This window comes from Sebastes fasciatus, chromosome 2 (assembly GCF_043250625.1).
Source record: "Sebastes fasciatus isolate fSebFas1 chromosome 2, fSebFas1.pri, whole genome shotgun sequence".
Classification (NCBI taxonomy): Eukaryota; Metazoa; Chordata; class Actinopteri; order Perciformes; family Sebastidae; genus Sebastes; species Sebastes fasciatus.
The window spans coordinates 25,578,756-25,594,225 of NC_133796.1; the positions used below are offsets into that span (position 1 = coordinate 25,578,756).

A 15,470-nucleotide genomic window follows, 5' to 3' on the forward strand; every position below is an offset into this window, starting at 1 on the left:
TTTTTTTTTTTTTTTTTTAAATGGACGCCCACTCAGCCGTTAGCAAAAAGCAAGTAGTGTAGGTTACTAGTCAGTAAGTAAGCTAATCAAAGCTAATCAATAAGATTAGGAATAATGTGAACACTAGCACTAGCTGAGTCAAAGGTAGCCGTGCTACAGTAAGTTTGGAAATAACTGAAATGGTTGGTTCATATTTTTTGTGGGGTTGTATCTATACTCTCGCGTTCTGCATTAGTCTGGTGGCTTTGAAGAGAGCAATATAACAGCTTCAGTTCCCCGTCGGAAAGGCCTGAAGACAGCCGACGGGGAACTGAAGCTGATATATCGCGGTCTTCAAAGCTATCAGCCCAGACTCCATTCACAAAAACAGTAATTTTAACTCGTAGAACACAGGAGTTGTTGGTCTACCGCTGTATCCATTGATTAGTTTGTTTATGTTATTGTTAGACTTTTGGATCCAATCTAAGGTGTCGTCCACAAAGCAGTACATTGCTTAGCTTCCGTGCCGGTACTTCTATCTGCTTCTCCAAACTGAGAGCGTGCCGACCGCAATCTAAGTTACTGTATGTAATGTTAATACACTGACTAGAAGGATGTATATATAATATACATATTGCACCATCAGGTCCTATGTCAGGTCACATGGGAAAAAGTTGTTAGAAGGGCTTGGGAAAATAGCATTTTGACATCAAACATACCGTACATACTTTGACCAACATTTTAATGTTCAGATTATACATAAGGAACACCCCTGTGAAGCTACAGAATGACATAAAAACCTCAAAATATAATAATAATGGACCCGTCCTTTAATCATCGTGCTATTTCCATGGAAGCGGTCATGTTGCTATAGTAGTATTCCCTTAGTGGAAAAACTGTTTCAAGCAGTTTTTATGGACATACTGTATATGGTTTAAGACTGTAGAGGACGTGTTGCCAAATACAGTTCAATAGAGACAAAGGGGAACTCCACCGATTTCACATACAAAGTCTGTTTACAGAGTTGGGGAGTACGGAATTGTTTAAAGCCTTTTGTGGCTCCAGAGGGAGCTGTATAAAATCAGATAAATTGCCTCAAGGGATGTCACTTGAGTCAGCATCGGCTGGGATTGAAGACTACAAGATTGAAAGTTAAATGACTGTAGTTGCCCGGGTTTGACAAGGAAGAAGAATATATTGAATAAAAAAAAAGATATGGCTGTGTCAGAAATCACTCACTATAGTGGACTATATAATTGACTGTATAGTGAGTTCTCCATTTTGTAGTGCTGTCCGAATGTATAGTGAAAATTATTATACCCTATACAGTGGACTCAAAGTATCCCACAATTCATAGTGATAAGTAGTGTATAATGATGGTCACAAACCAAGCACTATGTACCATCATGCATTGTGTTGAAGGAAAAAGGGCAGATGGACGAGAGGAAAGAGAGCAGCACCATTGAGACAAATCCAGAGACAAAGTTGTGGCGCGAAAATAATGTATTTAATGTGAGCAGAGCAGCGCATCACAACACAAACGGCCACAAAATACTTTGCCTTTATTAATTTGGGAAAATGTGCTTATTCCCCCCACATTGACAATGGCCGTTCTCACCTTTCACAATAAAATCCCTAGACATAATACGCTGAATCGGTGCTTACCAAGTGGAACTCAAATTGACTCAGGGCATTTTCGCACACAGACAACTCAACAAAATAGCTTACATATGTATTTATCACTCGCAAAAATACATGTCAGTATTTATTATGGATGGTCTACTAGCTGACGTTGATCTGGCACAATGACGTCATTAACGGCGTAGAGAAAATGACCCGAGTATTGTCCAAAAGTGTTTTTTCAATTTGCTGATGAGCTCACTATATAGTCCTCTTTATAGTCCTCCCTCGATAATGAGTAGGGAGTAGTGAATGAGTGAATGATTTTGGACACAGCCATGGTTCTGCTGCATCAATTTTGATCTGTTTTTTTAAAACTATCCATCGTGAGTCCATTGATGTTTGTCCAGGTTTTTTGTCTAGATATTTGCCTCTAAGATTTATGTTGCCACCCTATTACAGTAGAAACATGATTGGTCCGTATGCAAAATGTTGACAGAGTGTTCTGTGGATTATCCGGCGTAACAGGGACACCGTTTCTAGAAAGTAATGTTGCTGTTGAATTTTTTCAAATGTCAAATTTCAGTGCTTTGAGCATCACAAATGAAATTCAATTCACCTCCACTGTATTGGAGTAGCGGCAAAAATCTCAGAGATGGATATAAAAACCTGGAGAAATAAAACCAAAACCTTATGTATGGTCAGAAAACAGGTAAATAAGAATATTTTCTTGTCATATTTAAGCTGTTTTGTATACAACAAATATGTAATGCTGACAAATTAAAAGAAAACATGTTGATTTTAACTCAAATTTAAACTGGGTGCTGCCTGATAGGTAAGAAAAACTACTTCATTATTCGTTGAGAAGTGGTGAAAGTTGTTTTAAAGATGCTTGAAGTGCTTTTTTGTCTCTTTTCAAAACAAGTCTACAGTTTTAAAAATGTGTGTCGTATACCTTTTTATCTCCTGACGGGGTTGATTCAGCTGTGTGCAGATGATTTGAATAATTTAGTTAATCTAGCAGCAGCTCTAGCCTGGTGTATTTACTTACTGTAATGAGCTTATTGAATGTTACAGTTCTGTGTCTGTACTTCATGTTTGTGTGGAAGGATTTGTGTACTGACTGGTGTGTGTCACGTCTGTACATTTAAAGTCAGCCGGCCTAATTGGAAAGAAAAGACAATCAAACTATATTGTACAATATATAATACACTATTGTCTATAATGTTGCCTGTTTCATGAAAGAATCATTGTTCCTGCCTGTAGATTATTAGTAAGAGGCCGGCTGGAGATATACATCTGTAAATTAGATTCATCTGTTTAGAAATCCCACTGGAGGTGAAGAAAGTTGTGTGAAGACTGTCTGCCTTTGTCTGTGAAATAATTGTATCTTATTGAAAATACATTTTGGGGATACATATTTTTTTTTCTATTTTCAATGATAGACGGCTCCCTCTTTTTATAAAAGTGGTTTGACTCTTCTTTCACCTTCTGTCACTGATCTGTTTGATTGTTGTTAGACGTGTACTGAGTAATCGAGTTGACAAGGGCTCCGATGTGCTGTTGTATCAGCTGCTAATAAAGTCCATGCATGGTCACACGTACACACACACAATTGTAGCATTCACGCTCTTTGCTGTACACACACGCTCACACATTTCAGCTCACACATGTGAGAAGCTACTTCACACTTCTCTATATATCTGGCTCCAGACGACTCTGCTGAGGGGAAGGAGGTTGAAGGGTGAAGCTGATGTCATTGCTATGCCTCGGATCACAAGGGCTCAAAACCACAGACTTTATTCAAATTTGGCTTTTTTTAAACTAGAATTATCGCCTCTGCCAACCAGTCAAGTTGCAGTTTACATCCATGCCAAAATGTCATCACTTCATCATTGTATCTTTATAGACATTTGTGTTAAATTGATACAATTAGCATATGGATTCTTGAGTTATGGTTGTGAGGTCACAGTGACCTTGACCTTTGACCACCAAAATTTAATCAGTTCATTCTTGAGTCCGAATGGAAGTTTGAGCCAAATTTGAAGAAATTCACTCTAGGCAAGATATCGTGTTCACAAGAATGGGGGGGATGGACGGACGGACAACCATATATACAGTATATAATCGGGTCCCGGCTGTCGCCAGCACGGAGGCATACAAATGATTATTATTATTATCATGTCAAAAGACTGTTGTGTAAGGGGTCAAGCACAGCGAGCCGGTCATTGTTGTGAAATAAACCCCGACAGGCCGGTGCGACAGGGTTCTTGCATTGCCCTGAGCAACGATTATTACACGGCTACTTACTTAAAAAATCAATAATTTTAAACAAAAACGGTCCGCCAGAGTCTGCTAGCTGACTTTAGTTAGTTAGTTGCGTTTCCTTACTCATAGCTCTTACTTGGTTTAAGTCACTGCATCTCCCGAGAGAACAACGCCGTGGTTGTTTTTCAGCCTACATGCACGTATTTTCAGCCCAACATTGTTGAAACAGAGCAGCTAATAATGGTGGCGAGAGCAACAAGACTCAAGACTCCTGTGAAGCTACAGAATGACATAAAAACCTCAAAATATAATAATAATGGACCCGTCCTTTAATCATCGTGCTATTTTCATGGAAGCGGTCATGTTGCTATAGTAGTATTCCCTTAGTGGAAAAACTGTTTCAAGCAGTTTTTATGGACATATATGGGTTCAGACTGTAGAGGACGTGTTGCCAAATACAGAACAATAGAGACAAAGGGGAACTCCACCGATTTCACATACAAAGTCTGTTTACAGAGTTGGGGAGTACGGAATTGTTTAAAGCCTTTTGTGGCTCCAGAGGGAGCTGTATAAAATCTGATAAATTGCCTCAAGGGATGTCACTTGAGTCAGCATCGGCTGGGATTGAAGATTACAAGATTGAAAGTTAAATGACTGTAGTTGCCCGGGTTTGACAAGGAAGAAGTATGCATAGAATAAAAAAGAAGATATGGGCTGTGTCAGAAATCACTCACTATAGTGGACTATATAACTGACTGTATAGTGAGTTCGCCATTTTGTAGTGCTGTCCGAGTGTATAGTGAAAATGATTACACCCCATATAGTGGACTCAAAGTATCCCACAATTCATAGTGATAAGTAGTGTATAATGATGGTCACAAACCAAGCACTATATACCATCATGCATTGTGTTGAAGGAAAAAGGGCAGATGGACGAGAGGAAAGAGAGCAGCACCATTGAGACAAATCCAGAGACAAAGTTGTGGCGCGCAAATAATGTATTTAATGTGAGCAGAGCAGCGCATCACAAAACAAACGGCCACAAAATACTTTGCATTTATTAATTTGGGAAAATGTGCGTATTGCCCCCACATTGACAATGGCCTTTTTCACCTTTCACAATAAAAGCCCTAGACATATACGCTGCATCGGTGCTTACCAAGTGGAACTCAAATTGACTCAGAGCATTTAGCAAAGAGACAACTCAACAAAATAGCTTACATATGTATTTATCACTCGCAAAAATACATGTCAGTATTTATTATGGATGGTCTACCAGCCGACGTTGATCTGGCACAATGACGTCATTATCGGCGTAGAGAAAATGACCCGAGTATTGTCCAAAAGTGTTTTTTCAATTTGCTGATGAGCTCACTATATAGTCCTCTTTATAGTCCTCCCAGACCGTTGCTAAGGATGCAGTTCTGATGTCGGACACTGGCGGACCGTTTTTGTGTCAAATTATTGATTTTTTAAGTAAGTAGCCGTGTAATAATCGTTGCTCAGGGCAATGCAAGAACCCTGTCGCATCGGCCTGTCGGGGTTTATTTCACAACAATGACCGGCTCGCTGTACACGGTTGTTTTTCAGCCTACATGCACGTATTTTCAGCCCAACATTGTTGAAACAGAGCAGCTAATAATGGTGGCGAGAGCAACAAGACCCAAGATTCAAAGTGTGTCAATGCCATCTCTTAGCTAGGTGTGCAAAGCTCCACCCTCTGTGAAACACAGATCAGACGAGAGAGAAAGATGAAAGAGGAGAGAAACAAGCTTGACAGTAAATGACAGCAAAACGCAGTAAAGTCCAGTCCAGTATTGAGGAACAACGCTGTAACCGGCAGCCCCTAAACAAGCTGCAATGTAAACGCTCGGGGCAATTCCGCACCGTCAATGCACGTCCACTAAAAGTGCTTGTTTTTGCCATTGACGGGCTCAGATTGTTATTATAAGTTTGTGACAACATTATGGAAAGGACCCTACAGAGAAAGTTATGTTTTTCTTTACCTTTTGCTGGATACGGTCTGTTTTTATTCTGTCATGTGACTTGTTGCCGGAAGACAACAGTGGAAACATGAGTGTGAGTTGGAGAGAGGAGTGCCGGTGTTGTCAGAGTTTGTTGTGTTGGACTACAGAAAGCGTAGCTTAGTGTTATCTAAAAGATTTTCAATGTCATGGCTGAATATTTAGATGATTTCGACAATGTGGATGCAACGCAAGATTTCAGAACGAGACACAAAATAACAAACAGACTGGATCGAGCGAAAGGTAAAAAACAAACAAAAAAAAAACGTTCCATTTCTCTGCGGGGTCCTTTTCATAATGTGTCAGAAACATAATAATCTGATCTGAGCTGGAAACATAATGAACCATTAACATGATAAAAAATAAAAGTAGCCTACTACCAAACTAATGTGCAACATTGCACATTAATAGGAGTCAGGGAGAAGCCTTGTTGCATTTTTTATAACCCATAACCTTTTTATTTGAACTGTTTCAACCATGTAGGCCTACTTTTGAATTCATAACACATTTATAACATTTCCTCCTTAATTACTGGTTTGACAATGATAAGAAATCATAGCTTAACTACTAACCAACACTGGACTGTCTCTACTTCTGCTCTCCAGCTTAAGCATCTTCTCATATTCAATGGTTGTGATTTTCTGTTTAACTACAGTATATCACAGAGTTGTTGATTGTGAATGACATGAATGAGAAAGTACCTGGAGGTTTGATAATGTATAAAGAAGTGACATGATATGACTCTTCTCTGGCCACCAGGTGGCCTTGTTTATCCAGCATGCATCTCTCTGGCAGGGTGAAGGCATTTAGGAAAGACCCACTGTGTTTCCAAGGCCTCTAGACTTGTCTGGATGCATCAACCTTTATACAGTTTCAAAAGGGTGTTAAAGGTGCTCCAGTTTTACACATAAAAGGTCAGTTTACTCATCACGAGGTGTACTACTCAGACTGTGAAAACAAGCTGTGTGGCTCTGAAGAGCTTTGTTTATATCTGGGAAAATTACTCATCATTTGGGTAATTTGGGCTTGGAGACTACAGACTCTTGATCTATCTAGAAAGTTACTCAAATCAAATCAGGATATCTTGACCTGTGCTGAAAGACTGAAAGAAGGAGAAAGACCTATTAGAGATATAGTATATATATAGTATATATATATGTATATATATACTAAAATCATTTGATTAAATCTACAGTATGTGTCAGGTTTCACCCTAAAATAAAATATTTATTGTCAACAAAATCTAAGGGTGATTGCGGTCCCTAAACTGGCTAACACTTTATATACTAAATCAGAGTGAAGCTCCTGCACAGTACAGGGAGTCCACCTGTCTGAATCTTTAAGTCGTTGGTGTTGGTGCAGAAGGAGGAGGGGTACATATCAACCGAGCTCCTGTTGAAAGCGGGCTGACCTTTTCTATTTTGCTGTGGTATAGTAGCATGACAACTCATGAGAAGATGCTGTTGGAGAGGAATGGGGACACTGTAAACATCTATTACATCCATTTTTGATACCAGAATCACCATGACAGCACAGAAATGATATAATATACTATATTCTCATCCTGCAAACGTCTTCATAAAAGCTTTGCACGGGAAAAAAAAAAATTACAGAGCAGAACTTCTTGATTAAGGAACAGCATCTATCCCTTTATTTATAGGGAAGCTGAACACACTGCTTATGTTGCTTCTTAAATGTATACAGTATATGAATTATATGAATTATGGAGCCTTTTTATCTGGGGAAACTATGAAACTGCTACTTAAATATTGCAACTGTTTGCATTGTCCTGTTGAATAAGAACACCATGACAATATTTATTTATTTATTATTTCTTCCTCCCAGTATTAACTGTAACTAGTAAAGAGCCCGTTTGGAGTGTGTGCCCGTTTGGAGCGTGTGCCCATCCGGAATGGGCCGATTGTTTGTTCAGAAGTGCTTCTTGAAGCATTGTTGTGGACGGTGGATTTGCTGCTTGTACCCGCCAAGTGTGAAGTTGATTGGATGAACGGTTCTCGAGATAAGTCAAGGGCAGTCATACATACATACATACATACATACATACATACATACTGTACATACAGACATTCCTTCCTTTATAGTTAAATGATGCAACTTCAACACCAATTATTGGCCAAATGGTACCAAATTTGTCATGGTCACTCAGACCAGATCATATCTACACATGTCCACCAAATGTGGTCGCAATAGCACAAAGTGTTCAAGAGATATGACAGCTGCCCACAGCATTTGAGATACCTTTGAGGGCCAGCTTTAGTAAAACTGTGTGGAACATCAACAATACAAACATTTTACTTTTTCCGGCTTGGTCCAGAGATCTGAAGTAGTCATGGCAGGCGATTGTGCCCTGGACAAGAGAAGGTGCAACAGTCGTGGCTTTTGCATGGCATTTAATCCCTGTCAGCTCCATCAGCCTTCCCCATGTTGCCTTCCCCCGTTAGGCAGCAAACACCTACGTAACAGAATGAGAAGAACATGGTGCTCCACATTTAAAGAGGACTGCGGGAAACCACAAACGTGACTAACAGAACGTGAGAGAAAAAAATCATTAAATCATTTGCATGAAAAACAACCCAATCTGGTTTTGTTCACATTTCACTGAAACCTAAGCGTTCCTTTTTTCTTTTTATAGATGTTTTTGTTGTTTCCAAGGGACACACATAACCTTGAATCATGTGTACTTGCTCTTTATTTCTTTTTTCCATTACAGCTGTAACAGCCCGTGCCTCTGTGGTAAAACAGGAAATTTCCTGTTACCACAGCAGTACAACAACACATCTCTCTAGGAGCCATTGAACAAGCTACACTCACACACTGAGATGGACATCCTACTTTCAAAATTGTGAATTTATGTTTTTAAAATGGGAAGTTGGGCAAATTATACACTATGCATTTAAGTATCAACTACTTCCAGAACTATGAATTGCAGTAAGCATCTCTAATTTTGTGAATCAACTCAAAAAGGTGAAGTGTTGCTGTTTTTGGTTGGAGAAACAACTGAGCCAACGACAGCCTGTATGGGTGGCACCAAGGGTGATATTCCCAACAAATTGACATCTGGCATCTGGACATCTAACGATAGTCAGGGTAGGGTCAGATTATTTTGAAATGTAGTCAGTTACTGAATACAAATTACATGGCAATGTTTGTCGTTAGTAATGTACTCCATTGGATTATGAAAAAGTAATCTAATCTGACTACTTTTTGATTACTTCAAAATCAAACATTGAAAATATTGCACCTGATACTAACAAAAATGGACGCAGCCACAAAAATGTGGGTTCCACAATTATTTTTTTTTCTCTTTAAACATCTCAAAGTATTTTCAATCCAAATAAAATGCATTTTGCATATTCAGCATTTACAGGAGGTCAAATCAAATCTACACTTACAAAAACAGTGCTGGCACAAACTACAGGTGGACTGTGTGTATTAGGATACTGTTTTTTTTTAGTAAGTTTTTGTTGCTGCTGTTTTTTAATCAAAGGCCAATAAACCAATAAACCCAATTACAACAATTACAACATGTTCATGATCCTCTCTAAGAGAGCTCAGTTCATCATGTTAGGTGCATGACAATGACAGTGCCCTCAATAACGGACTTGATGGGAACTATCACAGCACCTCATTGTATATTCATACTAATTTAATCAGCAAATTGTATTTGCCCATGTATTCTAAACACTGACTGCTGTTCTCTGTAAACAGGCTTAATTTATACAAATTGTAGGAGGACCACTGCTGCGTGTAAATGTAGTGAAGTAAGAGGCGTAGATGTATAAAGTAGCATAACATCAAAACTTAACTCAAAATTGTACTTAAGTGCAGTACCTGAGTACATGTGATTTGTTATTCGGTCTGATGTTGCCTTCTTTCAGCGCTGTGGTAGCAGAATGTCCATTCATTCTATCAGGCTAATTTATGTGGTTAAACAGGTGACAAACAAACTTTCATAGGCTCTCTGGTAGCAAACGTTACCACTATCAGAAAATGTTCCACTAGCAAAGTCATGCATAGTCATGCACTCCTCTAATCAACACAAGTGACGGAGCTGATCCTGAACAGGATTCTTATGAAAATGGTGGATAAAAAAGACATGAGTGAAATGGTAAATGGTAAATGTACTTGCATTTATATAGCGCTTTTCTAGTCTTCCAACCACTCAAAGTGCTTTACACTACATGTCAACATTCACCCGTTCACACATACATTCATACACTGATGGCAGAGGCTGCCATGCAAGGTGCAAAGCTGCCTATCAGGATCTAATCTAAAAACTCATTCACACACCGATGGCACAGCCTTCGGGAGCAATCTGAGCCACAGCCGCCCCTATTTTGCTATGTCAACTTCCTTTAAGCATCCGGATTAAAAAGATGGATGATTGTGAATAAACGCCAGGATGAGAGAGAAATCAGCACTACAGTGGCTCAGACAGGACGGCCTGATATTTTGAGCTTGGGACTGTTTTGACGCTTGATTCTTCTGTCTGTGACCTGATGATATCAGTTTAATATTTGAAGGGAAGTATCATTCATGACCAAGCAAGCAAGCATGAATAAAGCTTATCTATGACTAATAAAAGACAGAATAAATCCTGTTTTGGCAAGCAGTGGAAAATGATCCACCAGGTGATACAGTTCATCTGTTGTATTATTGCCTTGTGAAAAGCGTGGTGTGTGTGTGTGGTGAGTTCAGTAAATATGACGGTGGGTGATGAAGCTCAGAAAGCTTCAGTTTCCCAGTTACACATGAGGACAGAGTACATAGCCCGGCAGCTGAGTACACATCATGCGTAAAACAGCAGACAGGCTTCGAAAATACCATTAATTTCTTGTGTTTGATGATTGAATCTACAGATGGTCGGTATCAGCAGTACATTCGTCTCAATGCTGAGCTTCTGTTTAATGTGAGACGCAATCGACAATAACTGTACGTGCCGGGATGAAAGATCAGAGAGCGCCACATTTAATCAATCATAACAGCGTACACTTGCTCCATGTTATCTTTTCATATCTAATAATGGCTACAATGATACAAACTAATACAAACACTAATAATCATCATCATCATCATCATCAAACTGATTATATAGTTTGTTTTTCAAAAACAATTTGCACTGCTGTTTACAGAACCAGGATTAAATCAACCAACACTTGGGATGCTCCACTTGTAAAATGCACAAATACTTTAAGTACAGAAGTCTTTACAAAGTTAATATACATTTTTCAACACATATGGGTTGATAAAACACCATCTGGATTACTACCTGTGACTGAACAGAATTTCACCAGCTCTTTGGCTCTTTTTAGTTTTCCTAAATCTGTGGACCGTAACCCAACAAACTGTCAGTTTCTGAACATCTCCAAGGGCGCACAATATCAGCATCACTAACCTACGTTTCGATCCTACAGGACCTTTCACACGGAACGCGGTTGAGTTGCACTAGCTTCTGGGTTCCCAAAGTTCAACGCTCGGCGAGCGGCACGGAGCACTGCGCCCACACTCTGTTTGATGCATCAAAAAGCTGTTGTGGCGCTGCAAAAGCCATTGGAAATAATGGGTTTCAGACCGCAGTGGTGCCGTTGTCCTGTTCTGTGTGAAAGGCCCTTAAAGGTTGAAACGCGCTTCTCCTGTCTGCATGTAGACAAACATGCATGGTGGACGTTCGCGTGGCTGTTTCTTTCATACTTGTATGGATGAGTTGTACGTTTATGTCTTTTTTTTTCATCTCCATTTCTAGACAGGAGTTGAGTTGCATCGACCAATTAACTTGTGCAAGACTGGAACTTGATAATTTTATCAGAACGCTTCATCCATGTACAGCTCAAATAAACAGCACATCTGTAAGACTAAAGGCCCGTTGCATGCTTCTCGCGGCTGCGGTGCCGCATGTGCACGGCTCCTTGATGATGATTGGCTCGTTGGTCTGTCGTACTCGCGACCCAATAGAGAATGGGAATCGCGGAGCATTCTGTTCTGTTATTATTGCTGTTACTATTGCAACCAACTGAATACCCTTCCATTTCCAAGCATGTCAGAGAACTACAGTGGCCTTCAGGTAACGCAGAAACGCAAAAGGCTCTCTCTAGAGCCAGTGTCAGGTTTGTCCGTTCTGGGCCGAGAATGAAACACAGCGGACTCTGTGAAGAGGACCTGCTTCCTGTGTATATATAAAGGACTCATTCTGATCTAACGGAAACATGATTCTTATTTTCAGGTGATTATACACTAAAGAAAACATAGTTATGATTACTTTATTGTGCATTGTGTACATGTAATTGATTTAATACAATAAAACAAATCACTGACGCCTATATTGATATAAGCGTTGGCACCGACTCAACAAGTTACATGTACATTTTGTGACAGTCTTAGGAGTGTCTTGGGTGTGTGACAGGTTACCTCGAAGAGAACTTGATTATATATTTTTTTTGTCTCACTTATTAACTGAGAAAAGCAACCTCAATTTTGGTTTTAGAACACAGTTTTTCATAAATAAAAATGCATCTATGTGCACATACAACATGCTAACACAATATTCATCATCCATGCTAAGTCTGGTTTAAACTGCAGGAGGAGACTGTTCATGTTTTGACCTCCGTCAGTGCTCTGCAGGAGTGATGGAGCCAGGGAGAGTACACTCTGAGACTGGTAGAGAGTAATGGCCCTTGACAGGGGTATTAATATTTTAGAAGCCATAGAGGAGAACCTCCTGCACCCAGCTGCAGACCTGCTAAAAGTACTTCCTTCAACAGCTCCATTTTTGTTTTACCTAAAAATGCCCAAAATCTTCACTTAGCAGCTGAAGTTTGTCTAAAAATATCTTTCGCTGCCAATATGACATCACTGGCTGTAAACACAGACATACTCATGCACTGGCTCATGATGGACTGATGATGTGTACCAGGTGCTCCTCTTGGACAAAAGGTAAGTTTATGTTCTTAACTGAGCCTCCCAGTGCCTCAAGTAAGAATTTGAACCGTTCCGACCAATTCCTCCAATCAGATGCTTTAATCTACAGGTTTGGTGCGTGGTTAGGGTTTGCCAACCTCTGGTGAAAGATGGCTGTGAGTCAGTGGGCTACCTCTAGGTCTGAAAAGTGAAACTTGCATTCTTTCTAGTAGCCAGCAGGGGGCGACTCCTCTGGTTGCAAAAAGAAGTCTGATTGTATAGAAGTCTATGAGAAAATGATCCTACTTCTCACTTGATTCATTACCTCAGTAAACATTGTAAACATGAGTTTATGGTCTCAATTATAGTTTCAAGTCTTCTTCAATACAGCATGATGTTCATTTAGTAAATTATGATCCCATTAGAGTAAAATAGACCATAAAGCAGGGTATGCTTTAGGGCAGGGGTGCCCAATACGTCGATCGCGATCTACCGGTCGATCGCAAAGGTAGTGTGGGTAGATCGCATGGCATTAAAAAAAAAAAAAAAAAAAAAAATTTAAATAGACGTCAGCCAACAAATTGCAACACTGTTTCACCTGAACTCATCTGGAGTGGAGGATGAGATTTTGACACTACAAGCTGACATTCAGCTTAAGTCCAGGGCTCATGGACAGTTCTGGAATTTACTCACAGAGGAAAAGTACCTCAACATGAGGAAATGTGCTACCTCCTTGACTGCATTATTCGGCTCCACTTATTTATGCGAGTCAGCCTTTTCCCACATGAAGATTATTAAGTCCAAATACCGTTCCACCTTGACTGATGATCATTTGGAAGTGTGCTTGAGGCTGGCTATCAGCAGCTACTGTCCGGACTATGCATCCCTGGCTGATTCCATTCAGTGCAAGTCATCAGAGTAAGGTAATGACAAAAAATTTACAGAGTTATATTGTACAATATGGGTTCATGCAGTTATGCAAGGTACACCAACATATATTGTACATATAAAGAATACTCAATATATTTATAAATAAATATATGTTTTGCATTTTTATAGTAGGTAGATCATTTTGACTTGTTCATTTTATAAGTAGCTCGCATGCTGAAAAAGTGTGGGCACTCCTGCTTTAGGGTGTGACTACCTTGTGATTGACAGGTCTCTACCACAGTGTTGTCCAGTTTGGGAGTTCTCTGTGATTTCGTCTTACAACTTTAACCCTTTCACAGTGTGTTTTCAGTTCATGAAAGTTAATTATAACCTTGTGGTTGCCTAAAAATTTCTTATTCAGCGTTCTGTTGTTCTTCGCTCCACCCTAGCTAGTCCATAAACCAATGTGTGGCGTCAGATTGACTACGTCCACTTTTTACATACAGTCTATGGTCCCATCTCTATTAGCATTGGTGTGTGTGACATGGCGAAATGAGTTCACACACACACAAAAAATCTTGACTAAACTACCTTTAGGCAGGTATAAAAGCACTAAATCAAGTGAGAAGTAGTCTAATTTTCTCATAGACTTCTATACATTCAGACTTCTTTTTGCAACCAGAGGAGTCGCCCCCTGCTGGCTGTTAGAAAGAATGCAAGTTTAAGGCACTTCAGCATTGGCTTCACTTCTCAGACCTGGAGGTAGCTGCCTGGTTAGAACAAATTATCAATGTGTAAATATATGAATTTTCTTTTGATGTGTTATCAATACACTAGCACCAGTATCACAACATATAAGGCTTAGGTATAACTTTGCTTTACAGTAATCATTATAACTCAAATCGCTCTTCCTGGAGGGTCAACCTATATTTTGCCAGTTTACAGCTGCTTTACATTTGAATGATGAACACATACAAGTTGCTCTGCATGTGTAAAAACCATGCGTCTTTCATGCACTTTGTTACACCATTTATCAAAATGTCTACCAGATGAGTTTTATAGGTGTTTGTGCCATCACTATGAAGTGCTTCCTAATTAAATTATGCATCTATGTTTTCTGTGAAAAACAAATCTGTGGCTCACATGTAATTTATAGTATATATGCAACTGTCCTCGGAAAGATCAAGTGATTAAAGAAAATCACCATATGTGGGGGTCACTGTTCAGCACCATTATATTATTATTATTATTATTATTATTATTATTATTACCATGTGAAGTCAACAGCAGCTGGTTAGAAGTGAAGGAAGAGAGACTAATCTGATGTCCCGCAGGAAATCAAGATGTTACATTTTGCAACAGATTTATTGGTTTAAGTCAGTAGTGGTTTTCTTTGTGGAAGCTATCTGTTGAATCCTCATAGCTATGTCAAATGACACACATATTTAAGACAACAGCAATGAAGAATATCAGCCTCTTCACTCCCATCCGTTCAACCCGAGCTTGTACAGACGTAGGCAAAATTGTTGGTACTCTTCCGTTAAAGAAAGAAAACCCCACAATGGTCACTGAAATAATTTGAAACTGACAAAAGTAATAATAAATAAAAATGTATTGAAAATTAACTAATGAAAATCAGCTGTTGCTTTTGAATTGTGGTTCAACAGAATCATTTTAAAAAACAAACTGATGAAACTGGCCTATACAAAAATGATGGTAGCCCTAGAAAAGATGTAAAATAATGTGACCATAGGGACATATTAAACTAAGGTGTGTCCTGTAAATAGCATCACA

General features: G+C 39.3%; 1 protein-coding gene across 1 annotated transcript in view; it reads left to right on the forward strand.

Moving 5' to 3' along the window:
* The window catches only part of slc22a31 (solute carrier family 22 member 31), a 284,522-nt gene that overhangs the window by 49,797 nt on the left and 219,255 nt on the right, over nucleotides 1–15,470 (forward strand). The window lies entirely within an intron of this gene.